Source organism: Terrapene carolina, unplaced genomic scaffold (assembly GCF_002925995.2).
Source record: "Terrapene carolina triunguis isolate 2854851 unplaced genomic scaffold, T_m_triunguis-2.0 Scaffold32922, whole genome shotgun sequence".
Lineage (NCBI taxonomy): Eukaryota > Metazoa > Chordata > Testudines > Emydidae > Terrapene > Terrapene triunguis.
This window is the reverse complement of record NW_020697273.1, coordinates 2170587-2195529: the sequence shown is the minus strand read 5'-3', so window position 1 is coordinate 2195529 and position 24943 is coordinate 2170587. Positions and strand designations below refer to the sequence as shown.

General features: G+C 51.5%; 1 protein-coding gene across 1 annotated transcript in view; it reads right to left on the bottom strand.

The window, feature by feature from the left end:
• Positions 1–24943, bottom strand: part of LOC112106282 (centrosome-associated protein CEP250-like) — a 218602-nt gene that overhangs the window by 16952 nt on the left and 176707 nt on the right. The gene's annotated exons all lie outside the window — the stretch shown is intronic.

Below are 24943 nucleotides of genomic sequence, written 5' to 3'. Positions count from 1 at the left end.
CCTGAGACCTCCAGATGCCGCTCTCTCTCTCCACTCACCTCAACTTACACACTGTATGCTCGTTTGCCTTCTGAACCAGATAGTCATCTCTCCACGTGACTAATTTGTCCGGTTCCCCTAATGCAAAGTCTCATATGCAATGGTAAGCCTTGAACAATGTGAAAAGGATTAGATATAGTCAAAGAATGTATGGATAATGTCCACTAGACTTAGAAGACTCTAAGAGATTTTGTTTGTTTTCTTTGTAAATGATTGTTGCACCCTAGAAGTGAGAAGAATTTTAGGGCTCTAGAAAGAAGAAAGCATGTTAAAAATACGCTTTCTTCTTCCTAGAGCCCTAAAATTCTTCTCACTTCTAGGGTGCAACAATCATTTACAAAGAAAACAAACAAAATCTCTTAGAGTCTTCTAAGTCTAGTGGACATTATCCATACAATCACATTGTCTAACACTGGAATATTAAGAGAAATTGCTTGAAAAGGGGGATCCCAATTGATAGTCGGGGGTAATAATGAAATACAGTCCATGTAATGCTTGCCTGGAGAATGTGACTGAGTCTGCCGAGACTCATCAAGCCCTCGGACCGCTACCCCTTCCTACTTCGCCATGTGGGCACCAATGATACTGCCAAGCATGACCTTGAGCGGATCACTGCAGACTACGTGGCTCTGGGAAGAAGGATAAAAGAGTTTGGGGTGCAAGTGGGGTTTTCTTCTAGCTTCCCTGTTGCAGGAAGAAGCCCGGGCAGGGACCGTTGAATCATGGAAGTAAATGCATAGCTACGCAAGTGGCAGGGCCGACTCTAACTTTTTTGCCACCCCAAGCAAAAAAAAAACAACCCCGTCCTGCTGTAACAACCCCCCCCCAGTGCCGCCCCGCCGAACCAAAAACAACCCCCCCAAGCGCCGCCCCGCCGAACCAAAAACAACCCCCCCCAAGCGCCGCCCTGCCGAACCAAAAACAACAACAAAACCTGAGCGCCGCCCCGCCGAACCCCCCCCCCAAACCCCCCAGCGCTGGCCCCCCCGAACAAAACAAACAAACAAACAAACAAAAACCCGAGCGCCGCCCCGCCACCCCAAGATTGGCCACCCCTTACAAGGTGCCGCCCCAAGCATGTGCTTGGTTGGCTGGTGCCTGGAGCCGGCCCTGGCAGGTGGTGTTGGCAAGAGCGTTTTGGCTTTTTCGACAACGAGCTGATGTTCCAGGGAAGTAGATTACTGTGCTGGGATAGGCTCCATCTATCCAATACTGGGAAGAGCAACTTTGGTCATTGTCTGACTAACCTGATAAGCACAGCTTTAACTTAGGGATGGTGACAAAAATCCGGCCAATGCGCATCTAAGCTCAAGTAACAGAGACAAAGGGAAGGGGTAATTTTTGAAGACGGGACTAGAAATCACAACTTGCATTAAAAAGGCAAGAGGAAAAGCAAAATATCTTCGATGTCTCTACAAATGCAAGGAGTATGGAGAACAAGCAGGATGAACTGGAAGTCACGATAGATGAAGAAAATGACGTCTTAATTGGCATCACAGAGACTTGGTGGGACAACACCCACGATTGGAGGACCAGCATTGAGGGCTATAGCTTGTTCTGAAAGGACAGGTATGGGAAAAAAGGAGGAGGTGTTGAGCTGTCAGTCAAGATTGGATACACTTGCTCCGAGGTCCAAGGGGAAGTGAGTGACAGACCTAGTGAGCTCAGGCGGTGAGTTATATGGGCCCATGGTACCCGTGCACCATCAATATTTAGCAACGTGGGCCTGGCTCCACTAATGTTTGGGCTTATTGTGCTTTGGGGGGCCCTGCACTTCAGGGGGACACAGGGTCCAGGGCGGCCTGGGGGGTTAGCAGGGAGTCTGGTGCATCCCAGAACGTCCATAGGACAGACCGGGGCAACCACCCTGGGCCCTGCACTTTGGGGGGCCCTGCACTTCAGGGGGACGCGGGGTCCAGGGTGGCCTGGGAGGTTAGCAGGGAGTCTGGTGCTGGCAGCAGTGAGTGACCCGGCTCCAGCCTGCCCCGCTCCACTCCCTCCCCGCCCCCATTCCACCCCTTCCCCCAACCCCAGCCCTGCCTCTTTCTGGCTTCCGCCCCCTCCCCCTGAGCGACGCCAGGAGCCAGTGGGGTGGGCTGGGGTCTGGGGCAGTTGCCCTGGTCTGTCCTATGGACGTTCTGGGACCCGCCAATAATTATACAAACCTGGCGCCCATGCTATTGAGAGTCTCTGGGCGAGGATAAGGGAAAAGAACAGAAGCGATATTATGGTGGGGGTCTATTATAGACACCGAATCAGGAAGAGGAAGTGGATGACTTAGTCTACAAGCAGGTAACAAGATTAGCTAACATACGAGCTAGTATTGATGGGGGATTTTAACTTCCCTGATCTCTGTTGGAAGGCAACTGCTGCAAAACATAATACATCCTGCAAATTCTTAGCATGTGTACGGGACAGCTTTCTGACTCAGAGGCCGTGGAAGCCCTTCACTGGAGGTTTTTAAAGGAGGCTGGAGAGCCCCCTGTTTTGGATGGTTAGACACAACAAATCCTGCATCTTGGCAGGGGGCAGACTGGCTGACCCTTGCAGTCCCTCTAACTCTATGGTTTTCTGAGTCTATTCATAGAGCCCTGCAAATCTGCGGAGATCCGTTTTATATCTGCAGATGAGGATATCCGCGAATGACTTTTGCAGAGCGCAGATCAGATGCGAATACAAATTTTGTATCTGCGCAGGGCTCTAGCTATGAAATGGATCAAACCCTCCGAATAAAAGAAACATTGAAGAAATTGACTATACACTTCTGCCATCTACTGGATATTGATGGACGCAGCAGAGAAAGTGAGAAAGTTGAAAGCTGAGCGCCAGCTGGCAAATGACCAACAGAAATCCGGGGGTGGCCCCGCCAAGGAATCCCAGACTCAGGGTAGATAAAACTGAGGTCATCAGCAGGTGACACACCCCAGAGCTGACTAAAGCTGCAGAATCCCCAGTGCAACAAGGAAGTGGTGAGATTCCACTTCCGAGATTGTTTCTCCTTCCGATCTGTCACATAAATAACTGAAGTTTACCTGGATGAAGTTGACACTCTGTAGTGACCCATCAAGTTGCCATATTTTAGATTCTGGCTAATGCTATATGCATGACTGCCTTTACAAATTCAAGCAAACTGACCTAAGAGAGCTGAACTGTAACTTCAAACAATTGCTTTTGATATTCTAAACTTGCCCCTTTTGGACCAATCCACTCAAATACCTGGGACCATATTCTTGAAAGTCCCTTAAAGACAAGTATATTCTTACTGCTTGGAGAAGTACTGAACACATGATAAATGTATTGGGTACTAAGAACTGATGATTGATGTCAGAAGTAAATGTAATATGAGATCGTGGTGATTTGCATTGTTCCTCTGTGTAACTGCTAGCATCGCCCTACTCTGGACTGTACTGGTGTATTTAGTACTTGCCTGGAGCACTGGTTGTGTCTACACTTGCTTGGTGAACTGCCACTTGTATATTGATGTGGCGCTGCATGAATTAATAAACTGTTGACTGGTTAAGAATAATCCAGTGTCCTGATTTGAGAAATACTGTTCAAGTTAAAAGTTGACCTGAAAAGACCCCAGCATTGAAATCAGTAAGCTAACACTCCCTGGACTCAGTACACAGGGCTTATTCTGTTCGATTCCATTCTAGATATGATAGAACACGTAGCCAATTGGCAAATCTAGGTTCCAGGTTTAAAATCTAACTGGCACCTCAGAAAATTCCTGCAATTGACTCCCTTGTGAGCTTACAGAGTCTCTCAGGAATGTCATTCTCGTGCCCTGGGTCGACAGGGTGTGAGAGAGGAGAACCCGTTTGTGTCCTGCTTTGGGGCTGCCCACAGCTGCAGAGCCGCAGGACAGAGAGGGGGAGGTGACTATATTGCTAGTTATGAGGCACCAATCAGGCTGATGGTCCAGCGTTTCAAAGGCAGGAATTGGTGTGTTACTTGGTGCTAAGGCAGTTGAGCCGAACCCCCCTCTGTACAGTGCCAGTTCATCCACAGAGCCCACCTGAGACGCGGTACCGCTCCAGTGTGCTCCAGCTGCAACTCAGCAAGGAGCCAGCCACTCCCCGGCAGAACCCAATGAGAGCAAACCCTCCCAAAGAGAGATTTACGCCAAACCCAGGTGTGTGACCTCCAGCAGCACGTGGGTTAAACACCCTGTGGTCAGTTCAGCAGTGAACTGTTGAGTCGCTAAGGTTCAGGACAGCAATCAAAGTGAGGTGCGGCTGCAGGAAGCACAAGACACTGATTTCTAGTTTAATAGCAGTGACTTCCACTAGAGTGACAGTTCTGAATGTCACTTCACCACATCTGTCAGGACCCTGCACAATTCCTCCTCTTTCTGCTTATTGTGCCTAATCTGCTGGCTCGTGTGCAATGCAGGCTCCTGTCCGGGGAGGAGTCTTGGCGCTCCTGGGAAAGCAGGGCAGGGGCTGGGTGCAGGATGGAGAGAATGGGGTGAAAGTCTGTGGGCCTGATCCTGCTCTCACAATGGAAACGCCATGGCAGCCAGTGTGTTACACAGGGGTAGGTGAATGCAGAACCAGGGCCACTGATTCCTGATGGACTTCACAATACTCTGTCCTGTCCCCTCTCTGAGGCAGACGACCGGGAGGTGGGGACAGCAGGCTCCCAGCCGGGAACCTCACTCACAAGAATGAGGAGCTGCAGGGCTGATGCAGTTGTGACAGGGACTTGGTGTTCAGCCTGGACCTCTCCAGATGCAGCCACAAGCCTTCTCTAGTGAAGCCGGGCACCCCCAGCCTTGTGCTAAGCTGGGCTGGCTTAGTCCTGACGCGGTATGGGAAAGCCCAGCATGTCCAGGCAGTGCACGGGGCTTGGGGCATGCCGGTGTTGCCCATGCTTGCAGTCATTCTAGTTCCCAGCCACTCTTCGCCGGAGCAGGGTGACAGTATCACTTCCTGCCCTATGTCCTTGTGTAATGTTGCTGTGGCCATTAAGTAGCTGCCATGCTTCCCTCCAGACCTGGCTGCACAAGGCCAGGTAAGCCGATCTCGTGGGCTGTTAAGGGTGGTTTAGTGCTTTGGGATTCCTTAGGACAACAGGTGCTCTCTGCTGACAAGCACTGCCCAGGTCGATGGGGAAGGGACCCTGGATAGCTAACAAGTATCTAAGGCAGGAGGTTGCCTAATTTCTTTCAGTTCCTTAACCAGAGATCCCGTGCCCCATCTCCTGAGGCTAGGCATTGGGTGAGTGGAGGGCCAGGACCTGCCAACAGATTTCCTCTTGCTCACTTTGAGCATCTGGGTGTAGGAAAGAACCTTTCTCCCGAGCGACGCCCCCTCTTTCTAGCCCGTCCCTTTCTCGAGAGCAGGGCCCGCTGGACATGCCCACCCCTCCAGTACCTGCTCCTCAGCGCCCTGGCGCTTCTCCAGCTGGCTTTGCAGCGTGCGGATGGTCCCATCCTGCTCTGCCGTCCTCAGCTGCTGTGCTTGGCTGGCCTCCTGCAGGCTCCGCAGCACCTCCCCTCTCTCTGCAGCCTGCATTGCAATGGGACAGTGTAACTAGCTGGCCTTGCTGGCATCGTACACACAGCTGGGCCAGGGGCGAGTGTGGCATGGCAGGAAGGTCAAGGTGGGGGCACCTGCCAGCCTTCTCCAGGATCCCTGGACGACTCAAAGCAGGAGGCCACTGCAGGGCTGGGGGGCAGAGGCGGAGGCTGGCTCTCACCTCCAGCCTCTGGCTCTGTAACCCCAGCCCTGTAGCCACCGGAAGGCCCCGGCAGGAACGGGCTGTGCACTCGGCGGAGCTATTGACCAGCCTGACTGAGGCTGTTGCTCTGTGTTTCTACCTGTCCGAAAGGGTAGAAATAACAGAAACAAGTTGTTGGAAATGAAATTTCAATCCCTCCACGCCCCTCCCTGGCGGCACGGCTCCCCAGCACGGATCAATAGTGTTTAGACAGCCAAGGAGGTTTTTCTTCCCCTTAAAGCATCAGATCAATAGTGAAAAAAGCTGCCCAGCCCTCTGTGCACGTTGTAGTAAATGGGAACATCAGAGGCCTCCAGCTAAACGCATTGACTGGAGGCAGTAGCAGACCCGCACTTGGTAAGCAAGCGCCTGAGACCGGGAGAGTGTCTGCCCGAATGGGGGGGGCACGGATCTCTGCAGCTGGAGCCCCTAGCCCCTCACAGGGCTAAAGGCAGGCGTGCTGGGCTGAAGCCCTGAGCCTTGGTGCCTCTGAGGAGCTGAAGCTGGGAGCCAGGGGGCTGAATCCCTGAGTCCCAGCACCCCCCACAGGGCTAAAGCTGGGAGCTGTGGGGCAGAAGCCCCGAGCTCTGGTGCCCATGCAGGGCTGAAGCTGGGAGCCATGGGGCTGAAGGCCTGAGACCTGAGTTCCGGTGCCACCATGGGGCTAAAGCCCTGAAACCCCTGGGCCCTGCCCCCCCAAATAAAAGTCAAACTACACTTATGATTAAGGGTCCCCCTCTCCCCGCTAGGCCCTGTTTTTATAGCATGTTGTGTGTGTGTGGGGGGGGGGGGGCAGAAAGAAAGAGGGTGAGACCCCCTGCCCTGCACCGTCAGGCTCCGAGATGGGCTCTCTCTTTCCCCACTATCGTCGCTAGCAGAAGGCCAGGGCTGGTCACTGGAGGTAGGAAGAGGCCATCGCTGCAGCCATTGCCATGGAGGGCAGGAGAGGTGGCAGCCGATGTGCAGGGCAGGGGAAAAGCAGCAACAAAGCTGTACCCGGCTATCGCAGCCCTATTGTAATGTGCCTTAAAGTGGGTTTCTGTAGCTTGGATGGTGCATTTCACACTGGTGCGAGCTGGGGGCCTGAGCACCGCTGAGCTGGGCCGCTGCAGGGGAGGCAGGCCTGGGCCCGCACCCCGAGATGAATGGCCAGAGGGCAGAGCAAACAGTGACGGCTCCTTGGCTCAGTCAACGTTTGGCCTCCTGAATGGGACAAGGGGGCCAGTTAGCTGCTCTTTTGCTTTGCGTGCTAAGGTGCCTGACAGCACGTGCAGTTGCATGCTCAGTAGCCTGCCTAAAGTGTTTGAAAAATCTGCCCTTATGTCTGTGTAATGCACATGAAGGTGATGGCACCAAGGAATAAACTCGTTTGGGTCTGTAACTATGGGATAAATTGCATTTGTTTTGCCCCCCTGACCTCCTCACTTGTACAGAACTCATGGCTTCAGCCCCAATCCGCACCTCCCAGCCACCTGCAAACAGCAGCCACCTCCTTTTAAACGACCCTGCTGCCAAAATGGTCCCCCCTCTCCTCACAGGAATGGATCAAGGACAAGCAAGAGCTGAAACTGATACTGAATCAGTCTGGCCTGGGCCAGGGAGCGACTCCAGGTTTCAGAGCCCATCAGCTAGGCGGGGTAGAAATCCTTGGCATTTCGGGAAGATGCTATACACAGAACTTGGCCCAGATACTCCAACTCTGTTAAGGCTGCAGCGGGATGCTCAGGCAGCAAGCACTGGCTGGAAAGCTGCTCCAGAGGGGTAGCTGGCAATTTCCCCACTTTGGGGGAATCTCCTGGGTGTTATAAAACCGATCTGGCTGGCTCTCCAGGGCCCTTCCACAGAGGGGTGTGTTGAGGTATGCAGGAGGGCACAGCACCCTGGCCAGCCTTTGGCATGCAGTGTGCTCTCGCTGATCAAACACTCTGAATGGCTGTTACAAGTGGGGCCGGCTGGAAAACAAGAATCCCATTTTGCAAAAGGTGGAGGTTGGAGTTTGTGTTTGTGCCGCAGCAGGATGGAGTGGCCACCTCAACCTCTTAAAGTTTTTTGTGAAAAAAACAAACCACCAAGTCAGAGACATCACCAGACTCGGTACCACATGACACTGATATAAAATTAACGTGGCACAAATTCAATGGATTAAAACCTGGCTACCTGTTAGGTCTCAAATTGTAACTGTAGAGGAATTATCAAGTGGGTCTGTCTCCAGTGGGGTGCTGCAGGGACCAGGTCTTGGCCCCATGCTATTTAAGGTTTTCATCAATGACTCGGAAGAAAACAAAATAATCACTGATAAAGTTTGAAGATGACACAAAAATTGGGGGAGAGGTAAATCCTGTAGAACCTCAGCGTTACAGATACCTTGGGAACGGAGGTTGCTCATAACTCTGAAATGTTCCATAATTCTGAACAAGACGTTACAGCCTTCAGCCACAGGGGAGTTGGATCTGCAGACACAGGGTGGGGTCAGAGCTCTGCGGTGGGGTCGGGACTTCTGACCCTAGGGGCCACTGGGGCTCCGAGTGGGAGGCTCAAGGCTTCTGCCCCACAGGAGCACCAGGGCTCTAGACCTGGGGGAAGCACTGGGGCTCAGGGCTTCAGCCCTGTGGCTCCATTCCCAGCTTCTGCGGCTCTGGAGTTACCCAAGGCTCCGCTCCCGGTTTCAGCCGGGGGGGGGGGGGGGGGGGGGGGCGTTGGGTACGGGGGGGGGGGGGGGGGGGGGAGCATGTTGGGGCTTTAGCTACGGGGGGAGTGCTGGAGCTGAAACCATAAAGCCCTGAGGCAGTACAGTATTTGATTGATTGTTTGTTTTTGGTTTCCGCTACTGCCTGATTGATTACTTCCAGTTTCACAGGTTGACCGGCAAGTCCATAACTGGTGTTCGTATCTTTAAGGTTCTACTGTAACGAAAAGGACAGATCACTGATACAGAGCCAGCTGGGTCGCTTGGTAAATTAGGTGCAAGCAAATTATGCATTTTAATACAGCTAAAAGCAAAGACTGTGGGCCACACTTACAGGATGGGGGACTCTACTCTGGGAAGCAGGGACTCTGAAAACGGCTTGAGGGTCGTGGGATGTAATCAGCTGAACATGAGTTCCCAATGTGACTCTGTGGCCAGAAGGGCTAATGGGATCGTTGTACGTGTAGCCGTGGGCGAGTAGGAGCAGAGAGGTTATTTTATTTCTGTATTTAGCACTGGTTCGACCACTGCTGGAATCCTGTGTCCCGTTCTGGTGCTACCCACAGCTGGAGAGGGTTCAGAGAAGAGCCACACGAATGATGAAGGATTAGAAAAGCTGCCTTATAGTGATAGATTTCACTTACTGCCCTTTGGGGCTGCCCTGGCAGGCTATGACCCCCTCATTGAGGGGAAGCTGTGGGTGCGTTGGGCTGAACCCCCTCCTCCAGCAGCGATACAATTGCAGGTCTCATAGGTGACTAGACTACATGGGGGGGACAGGGACTGCATGGTGATTTGATCTTGTTATTCTTCATAACCAAGAGCTCCGGGTAAACTCGAGAGCTCGTCTCTCACCAACAGAAGTTGGTCCAATAAAAGCTCCTATCCTGGGACCGACCACTGCATAGAATGAAAGGTTCTCGTTCAGCAGAACCCTTATCTCTGCCCCACAGTGATCCCATGCAGGCAGTTCTGATTAACGCACTTAGCGCTGAAGATCTCAGATCAGATTAAACTGATTGTTAAAGGCAGGTTCCATTTTTTCCTCCCTTTTATTTCCCTTCTTGGGGTCACTGCGGGGCCAAGCCCGGGGTCTGTCAGGGCCCCCCCCCCCCCGCACGGAGAGCCTCCCGTCGCAGTGAGGGCCCTAAGCACTGGCGGTTCAGAGACTCCAAGGCCAGCAGGGACCACTGTGGTCACCTAGTCTGACCTCCTGCACAACACAGGCCAGAGACCGGCCCCACAATAATCCCGACAGCAGATCTTCTAGGAAAGCCTCCAACCTGGATTTGAAATGAGCAGTGACGGAGAATCCACCGCGACCCTCACTAAATTGTGCCAAGGCCTCTCTGTTAAAAATGTGTGCCTTGTTTCCAGTCTGAGTGTGTCTAGCATCAACTCCCAGCCCTTGGACCGTGCTCGACCTTTGGCTGCTTGGCTGAAGAGCCTGTTATTAGATATCGGTTCCCATGTAGATACTTACAGCCTGGGATCAAGTCACCCCGTGCCCTTGTCTTGGCTAAGCGCAATAGACTCAGCTCCCTGGCAGAGGTTACAGCTGCCCCCCCCCAGCCCTGCTGCCTGCCAGCTCCAGGTTCATCCCCGAGCACAGCAGCTTGGTGGGATGCTTGTCCCTTCTCCCGCTGCTTACCAGGAAAGGAGCAAATCCCCCCAGCCCATGGCCAGGACGGAGGCCTCAGTTCTGCCCATGACTGCCAGTGGGAGCCGTGAGAGGATTTTTACAAACTCTTCTCTGCACCTAACTTGGCTTTGGGAGTGGCTAGCGGGGCTTCTGACTCAGCAGCGTGCAAGGGCCACCACTAGGGTCAGTATCCACCCAGGGGCAGGGTTTGGCTTGTAGTGAGGAAAGGATTTATCTAGGGCAGGGGTCCCCAACGCGGTGCCCGTGGGCACCATGGCACCCGCCGGGGCATCTAAGTGCACCCGCGTACTGGCCGACGGACGAACAGCCGCCGAAATGCCGCCGACAAGTGGCAACGTCAATAGGCGTCGCCGCCGAGTTTCAGTGGCATTTCAGCAGCGACACCTATTGACGTTGCTGCTTGTCGGCAGCATTTTGGCGGATGCTCGTCCACCGCCACGGTCCTCCATGTCTCGTCGTCTGGCACCCGCCAGACCAAAAAGGTTGGGGACCACTGGTCTAGGGCCAGCGGAGCCAGCTCCAAGAGTGGATCATTGATTGGTGTGGGACTTGCTTCTGATCTGTGACTATCTACCACACTGAGGTTGGGGCAGCAATTCCATGGTGCCAGGTCCTGCCGGCTGCTGCTCGTATTTCTTTCCAGGGCTCTTCCTGGCATCTTGTGGCAGTCAGACCCTGTTGGAGGGCCGGGCGAGTTGGGATGGGTTTGAGGATTGCAATGTTGATGATGATCATTTCCTTGTACAGCCAGAGGATGTTAATAATGAGCAAATTACCTTCTGCTCCTTCTGGTGGGGATTTGAACCTGGCTGTTAACAGAGTTGCTAATGAGTTTCAGACTAGCGGCTGTGTTAGTTTGTCTCAGCAAAAAGAACAGGAGTACTTGAGCCACCTTAGAGACTAACAAATTTATTTGAGCACAAGCTTTCGTGGGCTAAAGGCCACTTGATGAAGTGGGCTGTAGCCCACGAAAGCTTATGCTCAAATAAATTTCTTAGTCTCTAAGGTGCCACAAGTACTCCTGTTCTTAGAGTTGCTAATGTAACTCAGTTAGCACCCGATTGTTCTAGTCTGAGTCAGCTTAAGCTTTGCCTGGGGAACAGCTGAGCTGAAACAGACATGGAGTTGCAGGCCAACCTGTAGCACTTGGTGTCAGGAAGTCAGATTCCCTTCCTCTAGCCCAGTGGTTTTCAACCTTTTTTCATTTGCAGACCCCAACAATTTTGCATGGAGGTCGGTCCCCTTTGAAAACTCAGACAGAGTCTGCAGCCCCCAGGCTGAAAACCACTGAACTAGCCCTTGGCTACCGCCTGGAGCTTCGCATTCATTCCCAGGGTATGTCTGCGCTGAGTGCAGTGCTGCAGCTGTCACATGTTCCTGGGCTACGCTGGGAAATTAGGTCAGTCTAACTGTGTGGCCAGGGCTGTGAAAAATCCACCCGAGCGCCACAGCTTGCGCGACCTAGTCCCCGGTGGAGACAGCACCAGGTGGATGAGGGAATTCGCCTGTGGCTCTAGCTACCCCCTCTCAAGCGGCGGATACCTCCGTTGAGGGGAGAGCCCCTCCCACTGACGTAGGCAGTGCCACTGCAGCATCTCCCCGCGGCACCATAACCCAGCTCCCCCCAAGGAGCACTGCCTACACCGGGCCTAGGTAGCCACAGCTACCTCTCTCAGGGGCATGGAGATGCAGCCCCTGTAATTTCCCAGTGTAGACCAGCCCTGTGTCTTGTCCCTTTCCATGTACAATGAAAAGGCCTGAGTTCCCCCTCTCATTCTCGGGCCCTTCTGCAGCACGTACGGTATACCTGGCAGGAGACTCGGGGTCTGGCTAGAAACACTGCAACAGCACAACCGGAGCATACACTGCAGCAACAGACGGGGTCTCCCATCCCTGTAGTAAATCCACTCTGCGAAGGGCGATAAGTTAAGTTGAGGGAAGATTTTGTCCAACGACCTAGCGGTGTCTGCTCTAAGGCTCATGTCAGCTTACTTCAACTGCACAGGGTGTGACATTTTTCACAGTTCAGAGTGATGTAGTTAAATCGACCTGACTTCGGAATGTAGACCAGCCTTTATTCTCACTACAGCCACCCTGGGACACCAGCAAAGCATGTCAGCAACCAAGGGCTGGCTTTGTTTTATACAGCAAGAGGTTAGTAATGGCCAAGCTAGTCCAGTTCATAATGGGCAGAAGTAACATGGATTGGGGTGGAGAGAGAGAGAGCAGGGCAGGTGAGAAGAAAGAACTGGGTAGAGGATTTTCTTTAGTTGCAAGTGTACAATTAATGCATTAGCCACCTTACTCTGCTAGCACAAGCAGGAAAGGGCTGTTTCATGAGCAGTTCAGTCCCTGGAGGAGCTGTGTGTGCAGGAGATGGAGAGGGAGATGCCATCTGCCTGCTCCCCAGCTCAGTATGGCACCTCTGGCCCGGAGCTGGAAAGACCTGGGGGAGGGAGAAAAGGAGAATGAGCCCTAAAGGACAGGAGAGAAGGAAAGGGGACACGGGAATATTTCAGTCTAACCATTCAGATCTCCCAAGGGAGAACACAAAGTGTGGGGAAGGCAGGGCATCCCTGTGCCCATCGCCTCACCGCGTCAAAGGGAAAAGGACCAGCCAGTAATCCATTCTGTGCCCCTTATGGCTCCACCAAGGACCAGCCTGCAAACTTCCACCTCCCTTGGCAAACTTCCAGAAGCAGGAAACAAAACACAAATACAGCGCCGATGGAGCTGCCTCTGCGAAGCAATTTCCCAGATGAAGTGGGAGGGAAGGTGGATGAGGAAGAGGAACACTGGCACAGAATTGCTGGTGACTGCCATATACCCGGCAACCTACCCTAAGAAGCTGCAGCAGGATCCATCTCAAAAAGGACTTTCAGAGCCGCGGGGGGCACACTCTGGTCCCTGTGTGGGTAGGGTTTGGAAAACCAGTTGCTGTAGGGGAAGCCAACCCTTGGAATGACTAAAAGAGGCACCACAATCAGACTCTTCAGTCGGAGATAACCAGACACCAGGATTTACGGGGAGCTGCATTCTCAGCGCTACCGTGTTTTTAAGGGCCCGCCTGACACCTGGTTTGTGGCAGCGTCTCTTGTGATTAGGTCAGGCTGCAAGGAAGGACGCACTATCCCAGAGGCTCTGGGGGTCACTCGTGAAAGCTTCTACAGCGCTTGGCCCTATTTTGCGGAGGTTCAGCAATTGGAACCAGTGGACAAATCTCCTTGTGCTGAGGCCACAGGGGAAAGGCCCTGTGAGAATTGCAGGCTTTTAAAAATCCACGGCAGCATCCCGAGAAAGTGTTTGAATTTCACGGATATGCACAGCCCCCGAGTCCCCACGCACCCCGAACGGCGGGGATTTTCCCAACAGCATGGAGGCGGACGTGGCCATCCCTGCTTCTGGGGCTAGCGGGCCAGTCCCATTGTGGAGGGGGCAGCCCAGTCCTATCCCAGGGAGAAAGGGGAGCAGCGGGGGGGGGGGTCTTTCACTTCATGGCACTGGCTGTCCAGCCTGGCCTGGGGCAGGGACCAGGGCCTGGCTCAGTCCTGGCCCAGGCCACCACTGCTGCTTCCTGTCTGGTGGGGAGCTGGGGGTGGGGCCGACAAAGCAGCGATTAGGGGCCTCAGCCCACCCCACAGTTGCCCCCAGCAGGCCCAGAGAAAACCCACAGCATTTGCTGCTTGGAGCATGAGCAGGTATATGGGGATGTGTGTGTGTGCCTATCCCTTCACCCCTACCCCGATCTCCCACCACCGAGGTAGGGCCCCTCACACACCTGTGTGCTATTGTGATACTATAGGTGGATATACATCTATCAGTAAGGTTGCCTGACATTTTCTATTATAAGACCCTGTTTTCAGTTGCTTATGACTTCCCCAACTTTAACTGTTTTTGCTGAAATTTTCCGTGCCAGGTGTCTGCTTCAGGCTGTTTTTTGGAAAGTTTCAGCTGAAATGATTCAGCCGTTTCCAAGAATGAGAATTAGGGAAAAAAGATTAGGGAAAACTGTCTCATGGTTTGTGGGGTCTGACTCATGAACTATGAATTGTGGGGTTGGCAATACTCTTTCTTCTCCCTGCTGTTCCCTGCCTCAGTCACTACAGCCCATCCAGCTTCTGCAATACATCAGGCAGGCATTGACCAGACAGCCTGCCTGACCACCCAACTCTGATTTATTCCCAGAAGATCCTGTCCAGTGCACTAAATCAGACAGAAAATAGTATGTGATCACACAGCTGAAGAGCATATCAAACTGCAAAGAAATGCACAAAGGGCCACAATTCAGGTTGCATGAGAATCCTTAATTCTGGCATTTCTCAGCTTTCTACTGCTTCCCTTTGCATCCTTAATGATATCTGACTGTGGTTCTAGTCTAGCAGATATATACCTTACCCAGAACTGAATCAGGGAAAGCTGGGGAAAGAGAGGTCATTGTGCGAATAAGGGGCAGGTCAGGGATGCAGTGAGTGGAGGAGGATGTGGCTGCAGGGAGGGGGTGGGAAGCACTGCATGAGGGGAGGATTGAGGCAAAGGGGTGAATGAATGGCAGGGGCACAGCAACCACGTTGCAGCTCACACTGAGAAGCCATTTTACCAAGGAACAAAATAGGAGAAACAAACCCAAATGTAAAATGAATTGCAATGATTGTAAATGTGCCAACAGGCGCACCACGCTGCTGCACTGTGCGTGGAGGAGCTTCTTGGGCTGGGGTAACTGAAGCTCCCTGAGTGTTTTCAGAGAGCAAACTGGTCACACAAATGCCTTAGCTCATCAGGATGCAGGGAGACACTGGCTGCTGTGCTTAGACATTGCCTGGAAGTCTCTCCAGAGACAGCGCTACTGAACCTCACCTCATTAGCCACTCTCTTGCCTTTGAGGAGGCCTGATGACCTCTGGAAAAGAGCCAGGACTTAAACCAAATGCTCACTAGGTGGCACTGCTGATCTGCACAAATGTCACTTGCAGAGCTCTGCTCCGCCAGAGACCATGGGCTCTGAGGCTCGCAGGGCAGTGGTCTCCGCTGGAATTTCACTCACAGCACATGCTCCATGTGGCGTACCAGGGCACAACGGCACTGCACAAGCGTTGGGGTTCGGAGATCACAGCTCTGGACAAGCAGTCCAGTTACTCTCACACCATTTTAGCATGTCCAGCTCTCTCTGCATGGATACTATGCTCCTCACGGGTATCTGCTAGCATGGTCTCTTGGGAGAAGAGCTATGTATGCCTGCTGAGTGCCAGGAGACCCTGGTGCAGCGCTTGGCATGGCAGCAGGGATGCCTGTCCCTGTGGACAATAGCAGGGGGCACTAGTGAAGCAGGGTGTGAGCTGGATGGACACTGCATCACTCACTGCCTTTGCAGGGAATGGGGAGCTTCAACCAAGCTTTCAGGAGAGCTGGTTTCTGCCCTTCATCCAGCCAGATTTACATCTGCACCTGCCCCTTCATTATCCAACTGCTGGACTGCGGGAACCTCCCTTTCTGTTAGTACCCATGGTGAGGATGGAGGATAGCATCCTCTCCTCCGCCGGTGGTGTCTCCATGGGGGCTGTGTGCTGCTCACTTCATCTGGTGCTGGTGTTTGTCCAGATGGTCCCCTGAGTTGCTCCAGGCCACCAGTGTCACCAGGGGCTCCGTTGAGCCTCCTCAGTTACTGTTGGTTCTCAGGTGGGCTGCACAAAGGGGCAGTCCCTCTGTATCCTTTGGCACACTCCTTGTCCTTATCCTGGCTTCCGGGAGACAGCGCATCACCCCACTCCATAGCTGGCTCATAGGTGGCCTGGACATTGCCCTCACTTTCAAGTTGCCCTTCAAGGTCCTTTCTTGCCTCTCCTTGGGCAGTCTCCTTTCAGTGCTGGCTTCTTGGTCACTGGCTGGGCTACTGTCCATCCTCAGCCTCCTCTTGTCCGATTTCTCCCCTAGATGGGAACATGGCCGCCCGGGGGGGGGAGGGGGAGAGGCAAGTGGGGCAATTTGCCCCGGACCCCGCGAGCCCTGGCCGAGAATCCCTTCCCTGGCTACTCACCCGGCGGTGGTCCGGGTCTTTGGGTCTGCGGCAGCACTGAAGGACCCGCCGCCGAAGTGCCGCTGGAGCGAGCGAAGGACCCGCCGCTGCTGCCGCCACGGAGCGCCGCCTGGTGAGTACAAGTGCCGCAGCGGGTGGCGCCTTTTTTATATGTCCGCTCCCCTGCTTTGCCCCAGGCCCCCTGAACCCTCTGGGCGGCCCTAGATGGGAAATCTCCTCAGCTGAATGGCTCCATGTGCTTCTCTAGTTCCATATCCCTGCATCCTCCTCAGCTGTCTCCCGTGCCTTCCTCTCGTCGATCTAACTAGGCTCCCCCTGCTTTTTCTTGGCACCTTCTGGTGCAGGTCGAGTCCGTCTGCCTCCCCTTGCAGAAGAGAAAGCGCCTGGTGTGCAGGTAGCTCTCCTGGGCTCCAGGCAGGAAAAGGAGCATTGAACATCTGCCCTGCCAGAGGGCCTTGCTTCCTGCAGAAGATGGTCTATATCCCAGCTGATGGCCCCTTGTGATGCCCGCCTCAGGAAGTTTATCACCCTCTGGACTTCCTCAGGAGTCCCTTGGTCAGTCCCTAGGTTTGCTGGCCCTTGGCTGAGATGTTTGGCTCAGCTCTCCTCCACTTTTGAAATCATTCACAATTTACCCCTCCCGCAGGCGCTCTCCTGGCTCCTACACAGGGGGCCAAATTCTGCCCTCACTTTGCCCACTGAGTCCGTGAGGTTGTCTGAGAAGAGAATTAGACCCAAACTTCCCCCCCCAACGTATCATCTAGCTCAGCTGCAGCTCCACTGGCCACCACTCAGCCCGGGCTGCACCGCGTACCAGGCCACTCGTGACCTGAGTCTGTCGGGCAGAACGCAGGCCCTGGAGAATCTGTACGTTACTTCACTGGCGCTCTCAGCACAGCGGGACCCCTGACAATGCTGCACATGAGAATCCCCAGTCCTGGCCCAAGCAATCTGCGGGACACCAGCCTCCCAAGCAGGCCCTGGTCTCATCTCAGGTGAGAGCCTGTGCAGGCCACGCTGCACATGAACAGGACCTGAGGAGCTCAGCAGCCGGACTATACTCAGGGGATCCCGGGAATAGGCCACAAGCCAGCGAGGGGAGAGGTTCCTCAGGAGCCCACCAGCTCAGCTCCTCAATGACATCTGATTCCCACCCCCACGAGTACAGCCCCTCGTTCTGCTGGGCAGCTGCCTGCTGGGAAAGGCTGAAATTTAACCAAAACCGAGCAGCATGAGGGAACTGAAACTCTGACCTTCAGCTCCTCAAGGTCGCTTGGACGTCTGGATTTGCTTATGCCAAAATCTGCCAGGCTATTGGGTCCGTATCCCAACTTCCCCTTCAGCAGTCTGGGGAGAGCCACACGTCGGCCTGGCTTCAGTCTCTCTCTTTCTCCCTCGCTGAAGTTTTGTGTTTTCTCATAAATAAATATTTTAACTGGAAATTTCCAAGCGTAAGCCAGGCCCAGAATGTGAACTCACATGTACGGTAATAGAAATCATCAGTTGCCATGACGACCTGTTCTAAGAGCAGACTGCAGTCACATGAGCTGAGAGTGCAGGGTAACAGGAACACATCAGAGAGCAGGGCCACTTAACCTCAGTTGCTGCCAGCTATTGTGCAGAATGCAATTGAATTTAGGCCTAATTTCTGATAGTGCAAAGGAACAAAATTTCCCTACAGATTTTAATCTCGCTCCAGCAGCAGCAGCCAGTGCTCACAGCCTGGTCAGGCCTTCTTTACAGTCTTATGCTTCACCACTTCATTACTCTTCTTTTTAATAACAGGAGCTTCCCCTCCCACTGCAGCATTTTGCATGTCCCTCTGCAGCCTGGAAGAAGCGCCCTGCGGCAAGGAGTATGGCACGGCCACTTGGGCTGTGCTGCTCCTGCAGCCCTAGGATGGTCTTTATTGTAATAATAACAAACAAGAAAAAAATTTAGAGCTTGAATTTTTGCCCTAAGCATAGTTGGGTTCTTAAGCAGCTGTTGAAATGGTTAAGATACATGACTAGTTTAGAGAGACAGGCAGACATGCTGAACAGGTGACTGAAGCCCAAGCAAGGCAGAGGTGATGTTGGTGAGCAGAGGAAATGCACTCGGAAGAGTTTGCAGTGACAGTGCAGCATCCCCTGGTAAAGGTTCACAGCCACAACTGGCAATTTGGTCCATAGCTGAGAAGTGCTCCTGGACTTCTCACTGGTGCTAAGCTCTCACACGACAGCACCCGTGAGAAACGCTATCATCTCCAGTTGGCGAAGAGACTCTGCCGAACGGTGGCCTTGCCTTGGCTACCCACGCCTGTGTCACCAGCCATCTGGTCAACAGCAATGCAGAATATGTGGGCATGAAGCCATCAGCCTTGAGGAAACTCCGGCTGGTACAAAATGTGGCAGCGTCTCCTCAGCAACACAGGCCACTGCAAGACCGATCACTGCTCTATACACGGACTTCCCCCAAAACCTCGAGTCATGTTCAAAGTCCCAGCCCTTATCTTCAAGGAGCTCCGTGGCCAGGGCCTTATAAGCGCCTTATAATCCAGGCTGAGGGCTATGGACAACAACTCTGCTCTGACCACAACTGAACTGTCTGCAATAAAAGCAAAGCTTGTCTGCAGGAGACAGAGTCTTCTCAGGGACCTGTCCTACCTTAGGTACACAACTCCATTACTGTAGCATCAAGAGCCTCACAAGCTTTCCAGTACTTCTCTCCACCACCCCACATCTCCCCTGTGCAGCAGGCAGGGCTGTCATCCCCACTGTACACATGGGAGAGGGCTCGGAGAGACTCAGGCCACACAGGGAACGAGTGGTGGAGTAAGGAAGTGAACCTGGATCCTTGAGACCCCAGGCTAAGGCCCTAACCACTGGACCATGCATCCTGCCTGCCAAGCGCGTGGAACAAACTCTCATAGGAACTGAGGCCATCCCAACCCTCCCACACTCCACTCTCTGTGCCAGACACACTTCTTGGACATAAACATGGAGCACCAGGGGCATTCCAAACCAAAGCACTCCACACACAATTCTCCCCCAGGTGGGGACATGGATGAAAACAAACCGTATGTGACAGACGTTAGTCACATCCCTTCGGAATGAGGGACTGGAAGGGACCTCCTGTCACCAAGTTCAGACCCCTGAAATCACAGGCCACCCATCATTTAATCCTGTTCATAAATGTAGCAAGGTCCATCTTAAACCCAGTGAGGGTGTTTGCCCCCCTGCACCTGTGGGAGGAGGGTCCAGAATCTCCCTCCTCTGATGGCTAGAAACCGTCTGCTCATTTCCAGCCTCAATTTATTAAGGGCCACTTTATTTCCATTTGTTCTTGTGCCAACTTTGTCTTCAGCTTAAATAGCTCTTCACCCTCCCTGGTGTTTGCCACCGATGTGTTTCTACAGCAATCAGATCCCCCCTAGCCGGAGTTTCACTACGCTAAACAAACTAAGCTCTTTTAGTCCTGTAACAGGGTGGCTTGTCCCTTAAGAACTGAATGGCCTATAGCCAGCCAACCCTGATTACTACAAAGGTACACCTGGGCTGGATCTGGTAGGGCCTGGAAGCGGCCTGCCAAAGCAGGAAGGCCTGGGAGGAGGATGTGGCTGAGAGGAGAAGGACGCCAGGGCCAGAGGACTGAGCTCCAGCAAGAAAGGGATGGGACTGGCAGCTTCAGGTGAAGCAGATTGGGACCGAGGAAGAGCTCCAAGTATGGCAGAAGAACCAGGCCAAGGATGAACTTTTGGGTTATGGACTTTATTCTGGGGCCCTGAGGGTTGTTTGAACCATTTCTGCTATTAAACTAGCCTTAGGGCTGAGGCTAACAGGGGGAAGGTGCCTGCAAAGCAACCCCTAGGCATGAAAAGGCCAGGGCTGGCCTTACAATGAGGCGGCCGCCTCAGGTGCCAGACTGGGGGGCGCCACTAGGACCCAGAGTGTAGAAAATTGTGTCTGCTGTTGGTGTATATGTATTCTCTCTGCTCTAGATGCTCAGAGATGGTGGAGTGCTGTGCTGGAGGGCACAAGAGACATAACAGGCAGGCAGGAGAAAAGGTGAGAGGGAATAACAGAAAGCAGCAGGAGCTGCAGGGAGAGAGAGGAGGAGGAGCCTCTTATGTACCTCTCCAGCACCCCCAGGAGCCTGGACTGATTCACACCAGCTTCTCAGGGAGCTTCCTGTTTCCTGCTGCTTCCCTGAACCCACTTGAGGAGAACAGGCAGTCAACTGAAGTAGTAGGAGCCAGTTAGGCCCTTAAGACGCTGATATCTTCCCTCACTCAGGCCCTGCTACCAGCCTGCTTATTTGTCCCCTTCAACTGAGTGTTGAGAGCCACTACAGCTGGCACAGAACAGCAGTCATAAGTGAAAGAAGAAAACGCCCCTCTGGGGCAGCATTCAGAAAAAGCAAGCAAAGGAAGCTTTTCTATCTAAGCAGGAAGGAGCTCTCCTGAGATACATAGACACAAATGTTCACGGTGAGCCTTCCGGCTCCAGTGAGGATGTGAGTGGTGAGGAGATGCCTCATCTTCCAGTTAGTCAGAGTGCAGGTGACCTGGCAGCTACTGCAGCATCCATATTTCCATCTCAAATGGATGGAACCATACACATTCCTGAAGAAAAGTGTAGATCAGAGAAGAGTGTGGTGGAGGTGCAAGAAACAGCGGCTGCTGAGTTTAGTTCCTTAAGTCTAGATGATCCAGGACTGTGGACCCACTTGAGCAGTCGCCTGAGGGACTTCCTTGTACTGCATGGGCCACAGCAAGTGAAAAACTTCATGTTCCCCAAAGACAATGAAAATAGAAGTTTCCATCCAACACATTACTGGCGTGAAATCCCCAATGGTGACAAAGTGGAGAGGCCATGGCTTATATACTCAAAAACCCAGAATGCTGCATACTGTTTTTGTTGCAAACTCTTCCAGTCTAATGTTCCAGCCACATTGGGTTCTACAGGAACAAAGGACTGGAAAAATCTGGCTAGAAATCTGGCATGCCATGAGAAGGCAGCAAATCACCAGAGAGCATTCCATAGGTGGAAAGAGCTTGAGATGAGACTAAGGTTAAAGGCCACCATAGATGATCAGTTTCAAGAGAAGATTGTATCAGAGTCTCTTTACTGGCAAAATGTTCTGAAAAGGCTCATTGCCATTGTGAGAATGCTTGCTACCCAAAACCTAGCACTGCGTGGCACTTCAGATCGGATGTATGTGCCAAACAATGGAAACTTCCTTAAAATTGTGGAGCTGATGGCTGAGTTTGATGCTGTACTCCAGGAGCATCTAAGAAGAGTCACCACCCAAGAAATGTACACACACAACTACCTTGGAAAAACAATTCAAAATGAGATCATACAGTAACTGGCAGCAAAAGTCAAACAGAAGATTGTGGCAGATCTGAAGTCAGCAAGATATTACTCTGTTATTCTGGACTGCACATCTGACATCAGCCATACGGAACAAATGACTTGAATGGTGCATTTTGTAACAACAACAGAACCTAGTGAAAATGTCCCTGCAATGGTGACTGTCAGAGAGCATTTTCTAGAATTTATTGACATTGATGATACTACAGGAGCTGGTATGACAAATGTGCTCCTTAAAAAGCTGGAAGATACGGGAATTGCGATAGCTGACATGAGAGGTCAGGGCTACGATAATGGTGCCAACATCAGAGGAAAGAACAGAGGAGTGCAGACACGGATCCGAGAGTTAAACCCTTGAGCTTTTTTTGTCCCACGCAGTTCTCATTCATTGAACTTGGTGGTGAGTGATGCAGCATCAGCTTCTAGTGAGGCTGCTGAATTTTTTAATGTAATTCAAAGCATCTATGTATTTTTCTCTGCATCAACTCATCGATGGCAAATTTTGAAGCAACATCTGGGAACATCCTCTCTGACACTGAAACCACTGAGTGCCACACGATGGGAAAGTCGAGTGGAGGTGATAAAGCCTATCAAACACCAAATTGGGAAGATAGATGATGCCATAGTTGCCATTATGGAGGATAATGCTATGACAGGAACTGTTTGTGGGAGAACAGTGGCAGAGGGAAATGGAATCACCAGAAACATACATAACTTCAAATTTCTGTGTGGCTTAGTGTTGTGGCAGGACATACTGTTTGAAATAAATGTTGTAAGCAAGAGACTCCAAGGTGTTGACCTTGCTATATCTGGAGCAATGGAACAAGAGTCTCCTTCCTTGGAGGTTTTTAAGGCCCGGCTTGACAAAGCCCTGGCTGGGATGATTTAGTTGGGAATTGGTCCTGCTTTGAGCAGGGGGTTGGACTAGATGACCTCCTGAGGTCCCTTCCAACCCTGATATTCTATGATTCTATGAACTGGACAAAGCAAAGTCATACCTACAGTCTTACTGGTCAGATGAGGGATTTCAAAACATTCTGAAGAGTGCACAGAAGTTGGCAGAGGAACTTCACACTGAAGCTATTTTCCCACCCATTCAAGAATACAAGAGTCACCGAAGAAGACGACATTTTGATTACGAGGCACGGGATAATCCCATAAAAGATCCCAAACAACAATTCAAAGTTGAATTCTTTAACCAGGTGCTAGATTGTGCAATACAGTCAGTTGAAGAACGTTTCATGCAGCTCAAGGAACACAGCAGTATATTTGGGATGTTGTATGATATTCCAAAACTCCTCACTATACTTGAAGACCTACACCAGCAATGCAGGGAACTAGAGACAGTGTTGACACATGATGACATGCGTGATATTGATGAGAATGATTTAGGTGATGAACTGAAAGCCTTTTCAAGATACATTTCAGCAGGATCAACTCCAAAGGCTGTTCTGGAATATATGTGCACAAATCAGATGACCACCCTCTTTCCAAATGCTTTTGTTGCTCTGTGCAGACTTCTAACACTTCCTATAAAATAAAATAATAATGTATGGAGATATACCTATCTCCTAGAACTGGAAGGGACCCTGAAAGGTCATTGAGTCCAGCCCCCTGCCTTCACTAGCAGGACCAAGTACTGATTTTTCCCCAGATCCCTAAGTGGCCCCCTCAAGAATTGAACTCCCAACCCTGGGTTTAGCAGGCCAATGCTCAAACCACTGAGCTATTCCTCCCCCTGTGACAGTTGCCAGTGGAGAACGCAGCTTCTCCAAGCTGAAGTTAATAAAAACACATCTACACTCCACAATGACACCAGAGAGGCTGGTTGGCCTTGCAACCATCTCAGTAGAGCATGAGCTGGCCCAGACTATGGACCTTCAGCAGGAAGCAGTTCAAATCTTGGCAACCAAGAAGGCACGGAAAGCACCACTTTGATTATTAAAACAGATAAAAATGCCAGTGTTTACTATGCAGACAAGAAAAGTCACATTTGCTGTTCAGGCGTTTGAAAGTTAAGTGTTAAAATTTTTGAACAAGGCATTTTAAGTTGTTAGTTTTCCTTTATTGGGATAGGTAGCAGAGCAGTACCATGAGAGGAGTAGAACAGGAAGAAGGCAGAATTGAGACCTTTCAAAGTTTTGGCCCAAGTGAGGGGGCATGGGGGCATCATTTGAGCTCCCCGCCTCAGGTGCCAAAATGTTGTGGGCCAGCCCTGGAAAAGGCACCTCAGTAAACAGCAACCCTGCTACAACTCTTCTCTTGTAAGTTCGGCCCTCCATTCCCTGCTCATCCTTGCAGCCCTTCTCTGAACCTGCTCCAGTTCAAATTAATCTTTCTTGAACATGGGTGACCAGAATACTAGTGTGTCCCAGATGAGGCCGGGCCAGTGCCCTGTCCAATGGCATTAACACATCCCTGTCTCTACAGGAAATGCCTCACCTGACGCATCCTAGGATCACCTTTGTCTTTTTCGCAGCCGCATCATGCTGGCAGCTCACAGTCATCCTAGGACTGACTAATACACCCAGGTCTTTCTCCTCCTCCTCTATGGTTTCCAGCTGATGAACCCGCAGCTTAGAGCAGAAATTCTGATTATGAGCCCCTACGTACATGGCCTTGCACTTTGTACTATTAAATTTAAACCCATTTCTATTACTCCAGCCATCCAGTCCTTTCTCTATAATAGTTAGGGCTGTCAAATGATTAAAAACCACAATTAATTGAGAGATTTAAGAAAATAGTTGTGATTATTGTTTTTACAGTGCAAATATTTATAATAAAAATAATTGTATAAAGTGAGCACTGTACACTCTGTATTCTGTGTCATAGTTGAAATCAATATATTTGAAAATGTAGAAAAACAGCCAAAAATATTTATAATAAATTTAAATTGGTATTCTATCATTAACAGTGCGATTAGAACTGCAATTAATTGTGACTTTTAAAAATCTAGTTAATTTGTTGTACGCTAATCGCACGCATGTCTGCAATTGACAGTCTTCATAATATTCCGATCCTCCTCTATACTGACGATGTCTCCAAACTTCATGTCATCAGCAAAGTTCATTAGCGCACTCCTGCTTCTTGTTCCAGTCAGGAATGAAAATGCTAAATGAGACTGGTCCCCAAACTGGTCCTTGAGGAGCTGCTTTTAGCACAGCCCCTTGTCATCTCCCTGTTAGCCAGTTCCTGACCCACCATAAAATACCCCTATTAATCCCCATATTCTCCAGCTTTACTAATAATTTCCCAAATGGCACTGTATCAGGTGCTTGATTGAAGCCCAGATAGATTAAATCTACTCCATTCCCCTTGTTTAAGAAATCAATTATCTTATCTGGTAAACTTATGTTGCATTTTATCCCATTTTCCTTTTACCTCCAAGTCTTTAATTATTTTTTCCTTCAGAATTTTTTCTAAACTCTTGTATACTATTGAGGTCAG